Source organism: Equus przewalskii, chromosome 8 (assembly GCF_037783145.1).
Source record: "Equus przewalskii isolate Varuska chromosome 8, EquPr2, whole genome shotgun sequence".
Lineage (NCBI taxonomy): Eukaryota > Metazoa > Chordata > Mammalia > Perissodactyla > Equidae > Equus > Equus przewalskii.
The window spans coordinates 24287482-24308754 of NC_091838.1; the positions used below are offsets into that span (position 1 = coordinate 24287482).

Consider the following 21273-nt stretch of genomic DNA (forward strand, 5'->3'; position numbering starts at 1 on the left):
CATATACTTCTTTGTGGAAGCAGACATGAATAATTCTCACTAGAATTGTTATTCAATAAACATATACACATATTTTGGTTGTTCATACGAAGACATTTATGCAAAGAATGTGCGCCTCCTACTTACGTTTGAACATTTACCTATTAAGGAACTGAAGTGTTATCTTTAATGAGAAACAGCACTTCTCTTGAGAGAAACTTGAGAAAAATACACTCTAGAAAAAAAATCTGCCATTGAATTTCAGGGGAAATTTGTCTAAAACTGTATAGTTTTCACCAAACAGTACTTTAAAACATAAACTATGTTACTTAAATCAATGAGCCATGTCTTAAGTTCCAGGCATATGCATTGGCAACTGTATACAATGAAGAAAAAGGATGATCACCTGATGTGTGAGTCGTTAAGATAGACAATAGTGCCAGGTGGTGCCTTGGTGCATAATAACGAGAACAGTGTGTGGAAGCACGGCAATCAATACCAAAGAAAAATCAACTCATATTCAACACCGTCCTTATAGTGTTAAGCTGATTAGCCACTTCAAGTAATTGAGGCAGTAAGATGAATGTGTTCAGCAGCCTTTATTTTTCTCTTTTAGAATGCAGAGCTAGGTATAAAGGTTAACTGGTGCCTTATGTTGCTCATCATGCCCTACCTCAGTCATAGATTTCCAAGGAGACAGATACCTTTTCCAATGACTGAGTAATGCTTCATAGTTTCTACCATCTTTAAAGCATGCTATCAATGAAAAAAATGCAAAAAGTAATTTATGATTTTTAAATTGCACACATATTCATAAATATATATATAGATGAGCATAAAACATATAGACACTCATATAAATACACAAGCATATACCATTTCTATCACCTGAAGGCTTCAGGTGCATGAAACTTCATATACACCGTTTTGGAGCAGACTCTCCTGTTTTACATCTCCACCCCTAAAAAGGAAGCATGGTCTGTATGGACAGAAGGAGACTTGGACTCCTCTCAGTGAGATAAAAAATGGGCCTAAGTATCACCACAATGAGGAATTTTTCCAGGTCTCCTCATAGGTTAGAGAATGCCTGTTTCCCTTAAACCTTTGAGACAACATGGTCATCTTCACTGGTGAAACATTCTGTCACTTCATCACTCGATTTCATCATTACGAAAGCTTGAAATCCCTAGTGTGTTAGCTTATGACCTTTGCTCCTCTTCCTCTGGGGAAGCACCCTTCATGAAAGAAGATCGTTAGAACACGATTGTCTCAACTTCCTGTTCACAAAGCCTCAAGTTCTCAGTTCTTTTAACACCCCTTAGAAAACCCTTTCAAATCTCTTCTTCAAAGATTTAACCTGAATCTTCTCTAAACCTACATACCTATCTTAACTGTCCATATCTTAGTACTCTACTCCTTCTCAAGGGCTGCCCTGAAAATTACCAATTTCTCCTTCCTTTGTACTTCTCATAATAATTCTGCTTTAACACGTGTCAAGCACAATGTGGCAATTAATAGCATAGCCTCTGTGGTCAACAGCCCTGAGATGGAATCCTGGTTTTCCCATTCCCCTTGGACAAGTTAACACGTCTAAGCTGCACTTTCTCCCTTTGTAGATCAGAGCGATCACATCTTTCACATAGGGAAGTTGTGAGGATTAAATGACCAAATGCAGATGAAGCATTCAAGCCAGGCTACATGATCAGTGTTCATAAAAATTAGCTTTCTTTATTACCGAATATGTATTGTACTTCTGTACTGCACAGATTTCCTTATTATATATGCTTTATATAGTACGTGTCTTCAAGTGGGACCCCAAAATGTGCACACTATGGGGTCAGACATGACCAGGCTTATATAGAGAGATGTGAGGCCAGCACCTCAAACATATGTTTTCGTAAAGTTTTTAGAAGATTCAAGGAAAGGAATGTACCTATGGGTGGTGAAAATCAAGGAGGCAAACTTGGCCAAAGGGGCAATTTTAAATACGGATTTTCTCAAATTGTCCTTCAGTCCAGATCCCTAAGGTTTTTACCTAGGACCTGGGATAAACGGGTCCCAATAAATAGCTTCTAAAAATAATAGAGGTGTGTCAAGGAAATCTGTAAAATACACCAAAAGCAAATGTCAATATGATTTTGTACCTTAGGCTGCAGGCTGTGGTGTTATTGGTCTGAGAATATTTTTCCATCACACTTTAGTGAGTGACTCTTGAAGCATTCATGGCACGAGTAGAGCAAAGAGGACTCTCTAAGGCACACAGTCACCCATAAGTAGAGGAGAAGGCCACAGTCATCTCTGGGATCCAGTCCTCCTTGATGCAGGACCTCACTTCCTGTGCTGTTGTATCAGCAGACATTAGAAAACTGAATGGAACTCACGTGGTCACAATAGGACACCAACGAGAAGCATACCACATGGGATCCAGAAGAACTAGATTTTCCAGCACTCTTTTGATACCACATCAGAACCTGAGGATTTCCTTAATCAGTTGGATGAGTTTAAGGTGGGATTGGATTGCGATGTTCTGCAGAAGGAAGTTCATCTGGGAGAAGACTGTTATTGTGATGTTATTGTATGACCCGAGTGATGAGGCTTCAAGGAAAGTGGATTAAATGTTTCCCTCACAGCTAGGTTGTAAATCTCTTGAGGACAGAGCCTTACCCGTCTATATTAGTCTGCTCAGGCTGCGGTCACAAAATGCCACAGAACGGATGGCTTAAAAACAGAAATTCATTGTCTTGTGGTTTTGGAAGCTGGAAGTCCAAGATCAACGTGTGGCAGGGTTGGTTTCTGGTGAGACTTTTCTTCCTGGCATGTAGATGGCCACCTTCTCACTGTGTCCTCATAAGGCCTTTCCTCTGTGAGCACGTACTCCTGGTGTTTTTTCCTCTTCTTATAAGAAAGCCAGTCCTATTTGATTAGGGCTCCACCCTTAGGACCTCATTTAACCTAAATTACCTCCTTAAGGGCCCTGTCTCCAAATATAGTCACCCTGGGGTTAGAGCTTCAATGTATGGATTTGGGGGTAACGTATTCACTCCATAATATCATTTTTGTTTTATTAAGCACAGATTCCCTGCAGGAATCTCTTAACGTCTTTGTTAAGAAACCTGGATTGTTATAGCAGACCATCTGGGGAAATGGATAGGGAACTGACCATTGAAAGTATAAAAATTAAACTTGTCTAAAATAATAAAGGACCTAGTATATTAGAACTCTATCAGTTCTCACTGGAAAAGCCACTCCTATTCAGCCAAGCTTGAAGGAAATTTCACAGGATGTTTATGAAGCTCCTAGAAGGTGAAATACTGGGCTATTTCGTTCTTTCAGGGAGCTGATTGTGAAAAGTGTTAGAAGGAACAAAGTTAAGGTATCTTTGACTAATGACAAAGGGTATGAGGCAGTCCAGACTCCAGAAGACCCCAGAAAGATTTAGTTGGGCATGTGATTATAATACTCAGTAAGTCACACAACAGCCACAAGATGGTAAAAACAAAGAATACCAAAAGCTATTGTAAAAAGTAACGACATGTAATGAAAAGTAAATTGGTACCCATTGCTTCTGTTACTATTTTTTATGTCCCTGAAATATTTATTCTATTTGGTGAATATATTTTAAGGAAATAATTCAAAAGTGGAAAAGCTAGTAGATACCATTTCTTTATGTTTAGCATCTGGTTTATTAAAATTAGGGTATAACTACATTATGAACAATTACATAATTTTTAAAAATGATGATCACACAATATTTGTGCTAATGTACAAAATGCTTATGCCATCATATTAAGGGAGGCAATTCAGAATTAAATATAGCACATATCTTCAGTGTTATATATATAATATTTATATAAACATATATTAATATATATTAACTTATATATAAACATGAATAAATATATATAATTTTACATAGCTATTATGTATTACATATCTTTTAATATATATATAACAGCTATGTTATGTAGCTGAGAAAAGCTACCAGAATGTATGCCAAAATTTAAGAATGATTACCTTTAAGCAGTGAGACTATGAGTATTTTTAAAATATATTTTCTTTCTTTATCAACATTGTGAATAATGGGAATGTAATATAAATAAAATAAAAATGAAATAAAATTATTTATACAGCCATGCACCACTTAACAACGGGAAACGTTCTGAGAAATGTGTCATCAGGCTATTTTGTCATTGTGTGAACATCGTAGAGTGTAGTTACACACACCTAGATGGTGCGGCCTAGTACACAGCTAGGCTATATGGTACTGGTCTTATGGGACCATCATTGTACATGTGGTCCATCATTGACGAAAACATCTTTATGAAGAATATGACTCTACTTCAAAAAATATATACTACTCAATCATCCTATCAAACACTGTATCTATTTTAGTCCTGCCAACTGCATGTGAGAGAGCTCCATTTCCTATAACCTCAGTGGCTGGGATCATATTTTACCCATTTTTGCATTGCTTCTCCTATAGCAAACTGGACAGTGCCTACCATATTTTTGAATGAATGAAGGAATATCCTAAGATATTTTCTGCAATCAATATCTTTCTCTTCATTCCTACTGCTCTGACTTCTCTCCCTTGTGCAAATTTTTGCAATGGCCCCTGACTAATATTCTCACAACTTGTCGCCTTTCCTCCTCCTACTCAGGCAACTTGCTGTTTCCTGAATAAGTAACTGAAACTGATTGAATCTCAGTTTCTTAATTTTTGAAAAAATGAAAAAATGAAGAAGTTGTAAAGCGCTTGAAAGACATTAAGCAGTAGAAGGAAGAGCAAAGAGAGTTGCCTTACTTTCCTATGAAACTATATCACTCAGGGCAATGCAGATGTACCTTTTGTGAAAGCCGTTAAAGATTACAAACAAAAAGGAAAGAAAATGAATCATTTCCATGCCTAAGGGACAGGAAAGAAGTTAAAGATAAGTAAAAGATAGTCTCCGGAGAAAAGAAATAAAGTAAATCAAGATTAAAAGCTGCTTTTTTTGCCTTCTTCACAGAATACGCTCTTGGTTCCCTTATCCTGCTATAATGTGGCACAGATGCTCTGGAATGCTATGAGATAGGAGACAAGAATATAACAATGAGCTGAATTTTTTCTTGCCTCTTCTAAAATTGGTCTTCAGCAGAGTGAAAAGGAAGGTTTGATTGCCATGTGTGGGTATCTGTCCAGAACTCGAACCAAGACTTAACTTCTAACAAAACTAATCTAAAATAAAACAAATCACAGCCTATAGAAGACACTTTTGCTCCTCCTTCTTTTAAGTAATATTATAATCTAGTTCATTGAAATTTGAGGTGTACTAGGTAAGAAATATTAGGAAAGTAAATTTTCTGAAATTTTAGCCCCCACTTCCACCCCACATTGGATAGAATCTGAGAGGAGGAATGACTAACTGCAGAGTTTGCTTTGGAGACTTTGGTGTGGTTGCTATGGCAACTAAACTTTAGGGCATTGTTGTGTACATGGAATCACAAAATGACAGATGGCCCATTATGAAACTGTACATATTTGGAGATGAAAAGAAAATGCATCACTCGAAAGTCCATTCATTGTGCTGTTACAAGAGTTGGGGTATGATAACCTAGTGGAGTGAGAATAGGCAATCAGAAAGGAAAGGTTAAAATGAAACTGTATCCATCTTGAAACCATGTCAACTGACCTGAAGATTGCTTTAGGTCACTGCCTTTGCCCACTCATATAGAGAATTCCATCCCAGCGGGTGTTTGTCTGACACTGCAAATTTGAAACTTCCTCCGTTATGACTACAGCTAGGAGGCCGTAATAAAACTGGTTAAAGACAAGAGATAACCTCTTATGTAAGTAAAAATGGGTAGGTGTGGTTTCCTTACCCATGCTTTGGGTGGTTTTGACGGTGTGCTGGATGATATGGATGATTTAATGAACAGAAAGGCTGGGTATTTTTCCTTGTAGGTCTGTCCAAGATATAACATACTGGAATTATAGGTCAAATTGAGTAATATCAAAATTTGAACACATGATGTGAAGTTCTGAGTTAGGTCCTGAAAACCGTCATTACAGATTCAGGAGACAAGTTTAGGAGGAAGTATTGTGAAAGGCTTAGCAATCTTGCCTAAGCTGGTAAACTCAGTATGGGTAAACATTGTGATGAATCTGCCCAATGATAATGTTTGTTACCAAAATCTTGATATCTCTTGTCTAAAGGAAGTGATAGTCTTGTGATTCGGTGATCATTTTTCAGGATGTTTGCAGAAGAGTACCTGTCTATCTACCTATCATCTACTTATCTACCCTTCCATCCTCATCTTTGCTATCTACGTGTATACACCTGAAAACTCCTGAGAATGAGTGAAACTTAAATCATGCCGTAGGCCATGTGTTAATGGAACTAGAGAAATTTACCTGTTTTCAAATATACAAAGGATGATGATGCAGAAGGAAATTCTTTGTGGTCCCAAGGGGGGACTTTCCAGAAGAAATATTTCAGTTCAATATTTTGAAAACCTTCTGAAAGTCAAGCTTTCTCAAAATAGCATCCTACCTTAGAAGGTAGTGAATTCCTTCTCATTAGAAGTTATCGAGCGTCACTGTTTGGCTTCATGGCAGGTATGTTGTCAGGAGGACTTAATTATCAGATGGGAACCTTGGCTATATGGCTGCAAGGCCTCTTCCAACTTTGAGATCCACTCTTCTATGGCCCCTGAACTCGGCCTACAGTGCTCATCAAACTCCCAAACCATGAAAGTCCTACATTCTTCAGGTCCAGACACTTCTCTGTAGGGTCCACAAGTCATTCACAAAATTGGATAGTGCAGTTGCGAATGAGTGACCATAAGGACAAGACCAGCATGACTAGATTTATTCTTTTTGATGGCTACTTGGTATCTATTTAACCTTGGCCTCTAAGGATATAGGGTCAATACATTAACCCCGATGGTACTGCCTCTTTTCCAAAAATTCCTGTTTAATTGATAGAAACATAAGGCTTGTCAAAATGAGGAAATGAGGCCATTTCGCCTTTCTAAAGAGCTCCTGCAGTAAATCAAAACATACTATGTTGAATAGCATTTTCTCATATTTTAGCAACATAACATTTGCTAGAAATAGTTTTGCTGAATGCCATAAAACATTATTAAAAAATCTTTAATCTTGGGAGATATCTGTATGTGGTATTGCTAACACACACACACACAAATGTGTAAGTACTATTCATTTTTCGCATGTTGGCATGTTGTAAAATTCTGTTTTCTTTTCCTTCCTAGATGTTGTAAATAAACTGGATCTGTACAGTAGGCTTTTGTCAGCCTCCCAGAAAGACAATTTTATTTTATAGCACATCCTAGAGTGACAGCCAGAAAGTGTTCTGCACCACCTCAGTACAAACAAAATTAGCTTTTCACAATATTTTTGCAGATGTTAAAGGTCATTAATAGAATGAAACCAGATGACTAAAGCAATACATTTGGAATGATTGGGTTTTATTTTTCTCCCTAGCTTAAAGACACAGAGTCCCATTTTCTCCCCTACTTGGCTGCATTTCAATTTTTTCCAGTTATTTAATGGTTTCCAAAATCATAAAAGTAAAAGTCGTAGGATATGTATTTCTTGGCTTATGCCACCTTCCTTGTTTGACAGAGTTGGAATTTTATGAAGATGAAAATAGTATTAACGGTTCAGAAAACCACGCTCTTTAACAATTGCCCAAGCTTTCTGTTTTTACTGAGGTCAAATTTTTGTTATGAGTCATTTGAAATCTGCTTTCCAATTAAAAAGAGGAGAAGAGACAATTAACTGGAAGAAATGCTACTAGAATTCTCCTTCAGAACAGAAAGGAGAAAGCTCTTTTGAAAGTGCGGTGACTTGTTGATTGAAGGAAGCTGTACTACCTTGGGACAGAATGGGCACGCTGCCTCCTTACTGTTTGATTTGCAGCATCTGGCCCACAAGTAGCCAAGCTGCAGTTAATACCTACAAGTGAATATGTTTATGTTAGCAATATTTACAGACCAGCTTGAAAGGAGTATACTTTCTAGAATGATCCTCCTTTATTATTCAGTAGAGGATAATTTGGGAAATAATTTTCATCATGTGAGTGTGAAAAAAAAACATGATTCACTCCATTTTTCAGTGAAAATGAACTAGCAACAAAAGTCTTGTCCTGGTTCCCCAGATTTCCTTGTGGATATGTGGTGCACGTTGAAGGAATTAACGTGTTACTCTCCTGTCAGGGACAGAGCAGCCTCCATCCCCCCAATACAGCAAAATACATAGTAAGGAAAGTTAACTCTCCTGAAGAAGAAAGTCCTTGAGAAAGTGAGAGGAGAGGGGATTCAAACACAAACGATGGCTGGATTGTTTTGTTGCAGAGACGCTTCTCCTATTGAAGCAGAGGGAAAGCAAAAAGAGCCAGCGGGTGGTTTGGTGGGGGCGGGGGGATGCCAGTGCATCTGAGATGGGAGCCAGATCGCTCAGAGTTGTAGTACTGGATTTGTTTTCTCTTTGTCACCTACCAGGACAAAGTTTTCTCCCATACTTAAAAAATTACTCATGATTCCAACAGTCAAGAAAATACTATTGTGTGCTTGTTTGAGCCAGTGGAAAGGGGAAGTGACATCCTCTCCCCTCCCCCATGGAGGCTAGCAGGGTGATGTTGAAGTAAACTTTGAAAGAAAAAATAAATTTCTAGGGAACAGAGCTGGGCTGCATACTTTGTCTGCCCCTCCCCATCTGAGATTTTTCTGGCAGATTCTAACCATTGGAGATTCTGTTGTTGAATTTTGCGAACACTTAAAAATATGTTTTGATTCTCATTCTTTTTCTGATGGTATTGTGGAAAAACGACATTAAATATAAAGCTAAATTCCCCTTTCACTGCTACCTCTCTATTTTTTCTTTGGAACCCATGAGTATGAGTTTGATGTGTGCTCAATATCCATTTTAATATGTTTATGTACAAATATATAAAAAATAGAAAGTAGTATCGTCTTTTGTATGTTTCAAAAATCTGCATAAATTTTATTTTGTAAATATTTTTCTGCAAATAGATCAATTCAGCTAAAATATTTTTGACCTTTACCATGATAATATGTAGAGATATTTTCCTTTTAATTATTTGAATGTTTTCATCTTTAATTTGTTCTTGAGTTTTTAAGCGTGTTTGCATGAAATAAAGGTCTACATTTGCAATGTTTCTTAGGAAAACCAGTTGTCCCATTTATTGAAGAAATAATTCCCACTTGTTTTATGTTCCAAGTTGACATATACACAGGGAACTGTTTTTGATCTTTATAATCCATTCCTTTAATTAGTACTCTCTGTATTATTGTTATAACTCTGGAATATATTTTAATTCCCACTACCCTTCTGGTTGTATTTCAAAATTGTATTGCTTATTCTTGTTCCTTTATTTATCCTTACAAATTTTGGATTTAGTATTTCAAGATCTGTTAAACCTTAGTGGCATTTTGATTGGAAATGAATTGAATTGATAGAGTACAATGGAGAAATTTGACGTCTTCAAGATAATGGCCATGCCTATCCAAATATTTTTCTATTTGGTAAATTGTTTTATGTCCATTAATAAAATTTTACAGTTTTTTCCATATGGGTTTTACTTATATGTATATTACAAATGCTACTACTACACAAATATCAGATATCATTTTAGGTAATTTGCACATATTATTTCATTTAATCTTCACATTAACCCTCTGAGAAAAGCATCAATTACTGTTCCCATTTTTCAAATGAGAAAATCAAAGTCTAGAGAGATTGAGTAATTTGACCAATATCATGAGGCTACTAATTGAAGGAACTGGATTGAAATCCAATCGACCTGACTCTGGATTACGTAAAGGCAATTTCTGGCTTCCTTCGTGCTTTATAGATTTTATTGGTATTTTTAAATAAAATATTTTTATTATGATTTTTATTTGGATATAGCTGGCATATGGAAATGTTATTAATTTTTGTGCATTGGCTTGTGTCTATGTACAAACTAGTTTTAAACTCTCAAACTACTTTTGGAATAGAACAAGGACTCTCAAATTACTTTTAAAAATTGCCTGTTGATTCTTTTGGGTTTTTGTGCAAACATATTGTATACAAATAATGGCAGTTTTGACTTTCCTTTTCAACTTTTCTACCTCTTTACTCTTTATCTTGTCTTATTACAATGGCTAGTACCTCTGGTACAATGTTGAATACTAAGAATGCTATTAGATATCCTGGTTCTATTGCTGACTTTCATATTTCTGCTTCTAAAATTTTACCCTTAAGTATGATGCGAGATATAAGTGGATCCTCTTTATTGGGCTATTGAAGTTCCCTCCTAAAACTTATTTCCCAAGAAGTTTTATCATGAATGGATATTGAATTTTATTGAATAACTCTTTTTTGTGTTTCTTTTTTTCTCTTAATCTGGTAATGTGGCAATTAATACAATTTACCAGATGTTAAACTATTTTTGAGTTCCTGGGTTACATGCTACTTTGTTGCAATATCTTATGTTTTGATACACTGTTAGATGGAATTCACAAAATTCTTTTTCCTTCTTCTATTCTTTTCTTCTTTCCATTCTCTGGAACATTTTGTATAAGTTAGGAATTTTTGGATTACTCTAAGATTTATTACATTTTAAAATCACCTAGATGTGGTGGCTCTCTTTGGAGGGAGAGTTTTCTTTAATGTTTATCCAGTTATTTGGGAGTTTTATTTTTTCTTGATTAACTTTTGAATTTTTTTAATTTCCAAGAACGTTGTCAATTTCAGTTTTCTTCATGTTTATTGACGTGTTGTTCATTCTATTCCACTTTGAATAAAAACATTAAATCTGCCTATAGTTATCCTCTTTCTTCCATTCCTAATTTTATTAATATTTTCATAATTAATCTTGTCAGAAGTTTGTCTTTCCTGTTTTTTCAAATATATAGCTTTCTATTATGTTGCTCATATTCACTGTTTTGTGTACACATGTGACATGTTTTCTATTTCATAAAATTTTGCTTTAATCTTTGTTTCCTTCTTTCTTTTCCTTTGAATTCACTTCATTGCTATTTTCTACATTCTTAAGTTGAATGCTAGCTCATTTATTTTAGATTATTATTATATTCTAATTTCAGAATTTAAAAGTATAAACTTACTTCTAAATATTTCTTTTCTTGTATTATACAATTTTCAATATGTACTATTTTAATGTTCTAATTATTATATATTTTTTATTATTTTTGTAGCTAATGAGTTATTTATAAGTGGTATTTTTTAGTTTTTATACAATTTTTTTGAGGGGGCAGGGGAAGCTATATTTTAGAATTTGATTCCCAATTTAGTGCATTATGGTTAGAGGCAGTGTATATGATATCAGTTCTTTGGGATTGATCTATTTCTGGATCTACTTGCTTGTTAAAATTGTTTTTAAAATCTTCTCTATCATTTTTGTCTCCTTGATGTATTCAGTTTGGGAATTAAGCTAAAATTTCCCACGATGTCAATTTCTGTGCCCAGAACAGTGCTCTAAATAGAATAAGCACTTCACAAATATTAATGCTGATTGAGAGATTGAATATGTTAGAATCGCATACACTTTTACATCTAAAAGATGTTGCGTGGATCATTAGAGATGGGTTTTGTAAAATACAGATCAGTTTTTTTGTTGCAGTATTGATAGTAATGGTAAGTATATCAAATATTTTTCGCTTGTATCCCTTTATTCCTGATATATTGAAAGTAATTTCCAAATTTTGAATATCATTAAACACTGATTTTATATGAGTTCCATTTATGCTTAACTCTATGCTTGAGTGTGTGTGGACAAATCACAGTTCTAGAAAGATCTACGGTTGTGTTTTACGCTGCACATCAAATGTCCCAGTGAAGCAAATTTGGATGGCCGTTTAATATCTAGGCATAATACAAGTTAAATAGATACCCTCACCCTCCACACTAACCCTGTAGTGCAAATTAGCTCTTCTTTTTTCAGGCATAATTTGGTGCCAGATGAAGTTTGTCCTAAAATTGTATTACCTTTTATTTTCAAAAGCTGGGAGACTTTAAGAACTTATTTGGAATATGTCAAGCACAAAGTAAGTTTTTGACATGATGTTTCTAAAGTCGTATGCAGAATCAATGAAATATTAAATGCTAAATTCCATGTAAACTTGCAGATAATTCAGTTTTTCCTCATTTTCTAGTTGGAACTACCATTATTATCCCTCATTTTAGGATTATATAAGTGGCTTCCATTCTCCCCATTGTCTCTGTGGTCAACGCATGATGAAATGACCCATGATATAATGGCCTAGCAAACTAAGGTGACCAAGAAGTGACCATGCGGTCTTTCTATCATCAGGCAAATCTCCCTTTTCAATGATCCCCGTCTTTCTCTGAGGTTCAGTAATTCTTAAAATTTCCAAGCTATTAACTTGAGATTTACATTTTACGTTTCTTCTTCTTTCATTCAGTCTTACTATTGTGTCCTTTGAAGTACCTCTCTGACTTGACTTCTGCTCAGTCATGTATAGGTGTTCAGGCCTACACCACATGCCTCATGCCATCTGTGACCATAGCAGGAACTGAGAGTTACTGTCACAGGCTTCACTCCTCCTCTTCATTACTCTCCATCTCACAGAGAAGGAGTTGAGGCCTAGAGGACATATATGTACCAAATGGCTGACCTAGGACTCACGCCTGCACAGTCTGCCTACAAAGTCGATCCTCTTACCAAATGTTCTGTCTGTTTTCTTCCCTTCTCAGCTACCTTGCATTCTCCTGCTCAGTCACTCTTTCTCATAGTGATCCCTCATGATACAGTGTAATGTCACTGGGGTGCCTATCACATTAAATCCAAGCTCCTCTGTAGAGTTTTTTTTTTTTTTTTGAGGAAGATTTGCCATGAGCTAACTTGTGCTGCCAATGCTCCTCTTTTTTCTGAGGAAGACTGGTCCTGAGCTAACATCCATGCCCATCTTCCTCTACTTTATATGTGGGGTGCCTGCCACAGCACAGCTTGATAAGTGACGTGTAGGTCCGTGCCCAGGATCTGAACCAGTGAACCCCAGGCAGTGGAAGCAGAGAGCACAAACTTAACTACTATGCTACCAGGCCAGCCCCCTCTGCAGAGTTTTTAAGGCCCTTCCCAGTCTGGCCCCACAATACCAATATTTGTTTCCTAAATCTTCCCAATATGCAGTCTCTATTCCACTGAGTCTAAACTCCTAACTGAAGCCTTCCTGCCCTATTCCTCTACAACATGCATCTTGCAGATCTGTCTCTCCATCCTCCAAACATGCTTCTCATCTAAGTTTAATTCACATGATTACTTCTCAACTGACACAGATTTGCTTGCTTCTTTCTAGATACCTTCTACATCATCCATCATCTCATTGATCTGCTGAGTTTCCCAATGATGCTTTATTGCTTGATTCTTACCTCACAGATTAACAAGTTTACAGAATACTAAACTCAGATTCTTAATTTTGTGTGTGGGTGTGTGAGGAGGATTGGCCTTGTACTAACATGTTACAAATCTTCCTTTTTTTCTTGAAGAATATTGTTGCTGAGCTAACGTCTGTGGCAATCTTCCTCTATTTTGTTTGTGGGACACCACCACAGCATGGCTTGATGAGTGGTGTGTAGGTCTGTGCCTGGGATCCAAACCCATGAACCCTGGGCCACTGAAGTGATGTGCAGGAGAACTTAACTACTACGCCACAGGGCTGGCCCCTCAGATTTTTAGAGTTTAAACATGAGGAAACTGAGTACCAAGGAATTTAGTGTCACTATCGAGATGGAGCATATGGTGCCAATATGGAACTTTGAAGGAAAGACACTGAGCTTGTTTTGGACAGGTGGAGCTTGGCTCACCTGTGGACTACGTAAACTGAGATGTCCAATAGGTTATTCCTTGTACAGATCTGAAGCTCATGACAGATGTGTTGACAAGAAGTAGTGTATTGGAGTCCATTTCTGAGAATTGGCAGTAAAAACCAGGAGAGCAGATCACTGACAGGTTTCTGGGGAAGCTCAGGGAAAAGGGGCCAGTAAAGTTGACTGAGAAGCCAGGTACGCAGGGAGGTAGAAGCAGGAGAGGGTGGCACAGCACTGGGGAGTCCATTGAGTGTGTTCTCAGAGAGATCTCTGAAAAGTCATATGGGAGGAAGCTCAGTGCTCCTTAAGCCACCCTGTGTCACTGGGCCTTGATTTCCATGCATATGTCCTTGAATATGTATATTCAAGACCATTCCTAGCTTTTGCTATTCAGTTGTGATAACCAAGCACACATGGTTCTAATAAGACTTGGCCATAATTTTTCAGTTGTGGAGGTATAGAAGGAATCCGTGTAAATATCTTGTTCCATCTCCAAATGATAAATTGTGTAACAATATGAAATTCACTTTAAACGTTACAAGTGAAAGGAGTATGTGATTTAAGATGTCATGCTTTAGAGGTATTATATGAGCAAAATTCCTATAGTCAATCATCCAAAGCAAACTATTATTTAGGAACTATTTGAAAATAGATAAGCTGAAAATATCTTATGTTAAGAACAAGAGAAAAATGATAGTATATCAGAAATTAGTTTTTCATATCAACATGTTGGATTTTGGGTTAAATTTAGTGTTACTTACTTTAAAAAAATCATAGCAAGTTAGAACCTCAAAATATCTCAGGAAAGCAATAAATCTTGGTGAGAACACTTAAACTTCTCTGAACAAGTTTAATTTGTCTAAAACTTAATGCACTATCATTTTAAAACCAAACAAAAATATTTTTAATATTTCAAAAGTTTGGATCTTTGCTTTAGAATGTTGTAAAAAATGTTTTAGTTGGCTCAAACTTTCTATTACACACCACATTCACATACGTGGAAATATACACATAAAATTGTCATGTAACTGTACAAGGGATAGTGGAAGAAAATAACAGAGGCCTGACATTCTTATATAATGCTGGGTTAATCTGAAATATATAAGTACTGAGAGGTTTAAACCTTTGAAATTAATATCTGGAAGGGACATTAAAGCTTATATACAGGTTACACACAAGTGAGAAAATGAGGCCCAAAGATCTGCTCAAGGTAGTTAAAATTTAGAAGATAGCAATAATAACAATAATCATAACAATGGTAATAACTACTTCTTTTGAGTGACTACTGTGTGCCAGATTATGACCTAAGTGTGTTAATAGATAATCTTATTCAGTCCTTACAGTGAGATTATTTTTCTTGCTTTACAGATGAAAAACCTGAGGCAGAGAGGTGAAATAACCGCCATGCCCCAGGTTAATAGGGCAAGTATAAATTTCATGACCTCCTTTTATGATATTTGAAATAGAATAAATAATTACTACAATTAAAAATAATCCAAGAAAGTAGGAAAATGCTTCTTTCTTTTCAAACTGCACTGCCTTCTCTCCCAACAGCTCCTCCTCCACCGACTTTGACCATCACTGTTTTATTTAATGTGGACTATTGTTTATGTAGCCCAAGGATGTGACATCTATCTGGGGAAGCTTGTTCTTTCAATCAAATTTTATCGAGCATGCAGGCATTATGGTAGGTGCCACCATGGAGGAATAGAGTAGAGAAGTAGAAATCAAAGCCCAAGGTGTGGGGAGGATGTTAGGGCAGGGGAACACCATAAGCAAAGGCTTTGAGATGGGAGATCCCAGGGTGGGTTTGAGGCATGAGGTTTCCTGTTCAGCTGGGTACAGAGAATGTCTGTGTGAGGTAGAAACTCAAATTCAGGGCCTATTTTCTCATCCCATTTTCTCCACCTTCCACTGAAGAAAATGCAAAAATATTTCCCTTTTCTCTTCCCATTCTCACCTCTACATCTTGTGTGGCATGATGACAAATTCATGATGTCAAGAATCCGTTAATTTGGCTGAACCTCAGTCCTAAGATACTCTTGTCCAATAAACATGAATTTATCAAATTTATTTGATTTCATGAAATCATTTGAAAAGAAAGAAACTCCTGCATAATTTTAATTTTTCTCAAAATGCAGCAGAGCGTCATAGAAGGAACGGATAGCAAGTTCGGAGTCACACGGGTCCTCGTGTGAATACTGACTCTGCCACTTACTGGCAGTTATTTATGTGGGTAAGTTTCTTAATGTCTTTGTTCTTCAGTTTTTTCATTTATGAAGTGAAGTATTAATGTGTCCTAGGGTCATCCTGAATTAAGTGAAATAACATGTGTGAGTCTCTTTGGCTAATAGTGTCTAAATGTTTGTTGAATTAGTGAATAAAATAAGTTGAACTGAAACAAAATTAGAGGTGATACAAGGTAAGGTGGAGAATTAAGGAGAGGGACAGTGGTAAGGTAAACCAGGACCAAGAACGATTAGAAATGTTCTTAGAGGTTTACAGAAGAGGAGTCCCAGTAATTGCAAGTGCCCAATGTTTTGCAGTTGCAAAAGTCCCAGCTGTACCATCAAGCTTCATTGATCAAGCGCCATCATGCATTGGCCTCTTCTGGGCTGCTTTTGCTGCAGACTGGGAAAAGTGATAGCTGTTATACACAGATCCCCTGCCCACAAATTGTGAATCGTGGGGGGTGCTTTGTGAGTTCCTTTATCTCAGTTTAAGCTAATGAGGATGTGTAGCACAGTCCTTAGCGCTTTGTGAACACCTTGGCCTTCTAGAATCATTTCCCAGAACACTGAGTATACATTTACATGTTAGAAACAAAAAAGAGCTTCTCATTAAGAATAGTGTTATATGTTCTCTGTTTTCCTTATCCTCCTATTTTAAAAATGAAGGAGATTTTCTTTTCAGCTGGTGATATAGTAGACAGTCATGGGATATTTTTACAAGAGTTTTAAAGGCTTTCCTACCAGAGATTTTCAGGGGTCTTCTAGATATCTCTGGTGGGAAAGTCTTTTGCAAATCTACCAACCCAAGCCCTTAAATATACATGTTATTCACACAGAAAGGATTTCCAGGATGACAAAATATGAAAGAAAACAGAGAGGAAGTGAAATAGTTTTAGGACATTCTGTTCTTGTCACTCTCTATTCTGGGTTAATGGCATGAAGGTATGAGCATAAACTTCATAGATGGCTTGGTGCTTTATCACTATTCATTTGTTTAAAAAAGTATTGATAGAACATTAATTTCTTAGTTTTGACAAATGTACCATGGTTACATAAGACGTTATCACTGGGGGAAGCTGGGTGAAGGATATACGGAAACTCCCTGTCCTATCTTTGTAACTTTTCTGTGAATCGAAAGTTATTCCAGGAACTTTAAAAAGTTTAAGAAAACATTAAAAATATTTACAAATATAGAAGTTAAGGAGAGATATTTACTTTGATCCTTGTCTTCTATAACCTTATCTAATCTTATAAAACGCAAAATAGGGAGAAGTGTTTATTGAACTCCTCTAATGTGCAGTTCTAGGCACTTGCGATACATCAATAAACAAAACAGACAAATGTCCCTGCCCTTGTGGCACTTAATGTCAGTGAAGCATATTGTCTTCTGAAAATAAAGAGTGAGAAGAAAGAAAGAAAGAAAAAAGGAAGTTAGAATGTGGTAAGCGGTGTGGAAAAAAACCAGAGCTAGATGATAGTGATCAAGAGTGTGTGGCTGGGAGGATCAGGGTGTGGGTTACACTTCTACACAGGGTGGATCTCATTGAGATGACGTTTTAGTCAAGGCTTGTAAGAGACGCTGTGTCTGGGGATGTGTAGGGGAAACGTGTTCCTGGAAGAGAAAGAGCCAGCCTTGAAGCTGGGAAAGAACAAGGTGACAGGAGCAGAAGGAGGAGCAGGGAGAGTGGCCGGAGAGGAAGTTTTCATTCTGTTGTGATTATGTTCTGTTCACTTCATTTTAGATCACGATAAATACATTAGGCTTTCATGAAAGGAAAGAGAAATAACATTTACTAGAGGTCTGCTATATCCCTAACAATATACCCAGAAAGTGAGAATAACTACTTTTAGTTTATAGGTGAAGAAGTCAATGCTCAGAGAGATTAAGTAGCTTAACCAAGGTCACAAAGCAAACAAATAGAGCCAAGGTTTGGACAGTATCTTTTAGTATAGAGGCCATGACCCCTCCATGCTGTCCACTCTGCTATGCTGCCACCCCTGTCATGCAGATCAAGCACGACAGTGTTTTACTTCTTTAATGTCTTAGATATTCCTATTGATTATGAAATACTGAGGAAAATTAGCTTACAACCTTATAAATTACTTTCTATTTATTTTCAAGCTTCTACTAAATCTGAGGTGTACAAATGGGTAAATGGGAGATTTTGTTTCCCACTTGCCAACTCATTCTAGACAAGAGAATCTTTATGCTGACAAATATGCTAAAAGTTCCAGCCTATAGACAAAATCAAGAGTGACTGTTATTTCTTAATTTAAGGATCTTTAGTTTTAAGGAATAATGTCATCTAAAGGACAATCATTGTCCAAGCCTTGACGGAGCCCAAGAGTGATCTGGAGATGAGAAAAATCTTTTAGTTCAGATTTTATAGGAGAACACTTTCTTCACATGGGAGACTCAGTCTTACATGGAAGGAATCCACAGGACCTAATGTCACACTTATTTCATTCACATTGAACATTTTACTTGCCAAATAGAAAAAATAGTTAAATTTGGCAACAACTGTGTAGAACAAAGTACAGTCTGACAATTGAAAGAGAAAATAACAGTATTAACAATAAAATTAATACGTAAAAAATGAATTATTTAATCATTAAAAAAAATTGGAAGAACATAGGACAACAATCTTGTCCTTTGCATAAGGTCAGAAAGAAAATCTCTCAGACAACATTAGACGTGACCGAAACTAAACTAATTCTATGTAAATCTCAGAATGGCCAGAGATTGGTTTAGAGAAGACTAAAAACTTACTTTAAAAATTAAATATTTGCAGATAGTTTAAAATTTTTATATAAGCAATTTTTCGGGTAAAGTTGTACTTACATTCTCAAGAGATTACTGCTGCAAATGCCCAGAATAAATATTATTAACTCAGCGCTTTTTATGTCAGTTTCAGATTTGTGGTTTGATAAGGTGGAAGATTCGGGGCTTCTTTCTTGCAGGTATCATTATTAGTAGCAGCTAATGGAGACCTCATTCTACAAAATGCTAGCACATAGCATGGGGTCTGGCTTGTCACCTGGAGAAAATTATTAAGGGGCGAGGTTACCTTCTCTCCCTTTTACTTGCCCCAATTTTCAGTGGGGTTGTCACTTCACTTTGCTTATCTGGACACCGTCCCATTGTTTTGCCTAGTCAGCTGGTACGACCGTGAATCCGGTTTGGTATGTTCCAGTTGTTTTTTGTTGTCTGTCTGTGATCAGCTCTGTGATCCCCTCTCTCAGTACCAGATGAACAATGATAAAAAGAAGAGCCTCTCCCAATCTTCTATTAGAGCACTATGGGATGAGCTCAGTATAGGGATAATGCTTTTTACAACAGGGCCAAAAGTTTCAGAAGACATGCATGTGATTCTGTGACCTTTTTTCTCTTCTTTAGTTCCCGTGAAAACACATGAGAGTAATATACCTAAGAATAATGTAAAAAAATTGAGATTCTAACCTGAGATTTATTGTTTATGAATAGACGGTCATTCCACCATCTCATTCCGTCCTTCTCAGGGCCTGGAAGACAAGAAAGGGTCTGACTGAGCCTCATTGATATGAACATTGTGTCCTTGAGCTTCTCCAGCACTAAGAGCTGTGTTTCTGTCCTCCTATCTGGGACAAGGGTCTTAGTTCTGATGAAGCAGCATTACAAGACAGTTGATCCAAAGGTTAGACTATTTTAGCTTTTCTCGGCAGGATAGACCAAACTTGATGAGTCAGCTGGTCTTCAGCTGGGCTGTTGCTGTTTTAGCATTATTTGAAAATATTTTTAGCCATTTGTCATCTGTTTCTGATAACTTGAGCTAAAGTGGCTTGCTGAAAATCACACGGGACCACGGACCCTGCTCAGGGCCGTGATTCTGAACATATGCAGAGAAATGCAGTACAGTTGCAAATTCTCAGCACTGTCAGTTGCCTTCTTTCCGTAACTCACTTCAAGGGGATGTTATTAAAGAAATTGTATGTATATTTAACATCTAATTTCGGTGAAAGCAACATCATCAAGGGACTTGAATTTATAATATTAGGCTCAAATTCTACTTCTTGAGTTACCTTTCTTATTAGTTAAGGGCCTCTGAAATTTTATATATAATTACAATAGCTTCTGAGTTTGGTTCAGCATTTAATAAAGTGTTATCTCAATTGTTTTTACAAAAGTTTTACATTAGCAAAATAATCTGTACTTGAGTATTTAAAAATAGATAATCATCATGTTCACTAATGAGAATGACTTTCTCTTACTTTTCCTTTGGAAGTCATTGTTAAAGACCTTGAATTCAAAACCTCATATTTTGAAAAAGAAAAACTTTATTTTTTAATCTATGTCCATAATTGGAGAGTATCTTCTGTTGTGAAAGAACAATCAGAAAGGTATTGTTATTACATCTATCTACCTCCTTTTTAATACATAGCAACAGATGTTTGTAGTCTAGGTTACAGAACTTTAACGCTTGTCTGTCGTTTTCCCTTCTTTGTAGATATAAATCATGAAGTCACAAGCTTCCAGAGTGAATTAATCTACAGTTGATAGTATGATGCAGGTGAAGACTGGAAGATAATTGTTCATCCTTCATTTTAAGAACGGATGCACTTTCTACATGTTAACAAATTCCCAATTTCTTCAGGTAAAGAGGACGATAAACCACATGAGAGACAACACTTTTCTGAAAGGACTTGAGCTTTGTAGTCAGATAGACATGGTTTTGAATCTTTGTTCTGCCATTGCCAGCAGTTTCAAAAACATTATCTCACCTCTCCAAACGTCCACTTCCTCTATTAAAGCAATGATGATAATATCTGCTGTTGTGAGTAGCAAGTGGTTTAATGTACAGAAACACCCAGTACTGTGCTTAGTGGATGATAAACACTCACAAATTGGGAGCAGTTTGAAAGAAGGGATGGTATGAGTTGAATCCCAACTTAGCCATTTTCTAGCCAAGTGATCAAGGGCAAGTTAGTTAATTTTTCTGAGCCTTAGTTTTCTGATCCATTAATTTTATAATAATACCTATTTGTCTGGATTGCTGCCTATAGAGTGCCTAGAATATGATTAATATGCTTATCTATGGCCATTATTACCATAATGACTACTGTCATTTGCCTTTCCTGACAGTCTCCTCGTCTCTGCCTCCTGACTGAGGTGCACCTCTGAAAGGCATGACCACCAACCAGCAGTTTGTGTTTCAGCCTCAGGTGTGGTCT

The 21273-nt window shown here is 36.6% G+C and overlaps 1 long non-coding RNA gene across 1 annotated transcript; it reads left to right on the forward strand.

Annotated features, from left to right (window-relative positions):
• Positions 1 to 5536: 5536 nt before the first annotated feature.
• Positions 5537 to 20867, forward strand: LOC139085046 (uncharacterized). Its single transcript, XR_011543032.1, has 5 exons — positions 5537 to 5808; positions 15203 to 15256; positions 15389 to 15521; positions 15976 to 16070; positions 20550 to 20867. It is a non-coding gene; the product is annotated as an uncharacterized lncRNA (long non-coding RNA).
• The last annotated feature ends 406 nt before the right edge of the window (positions 20868 to 21273 follow it).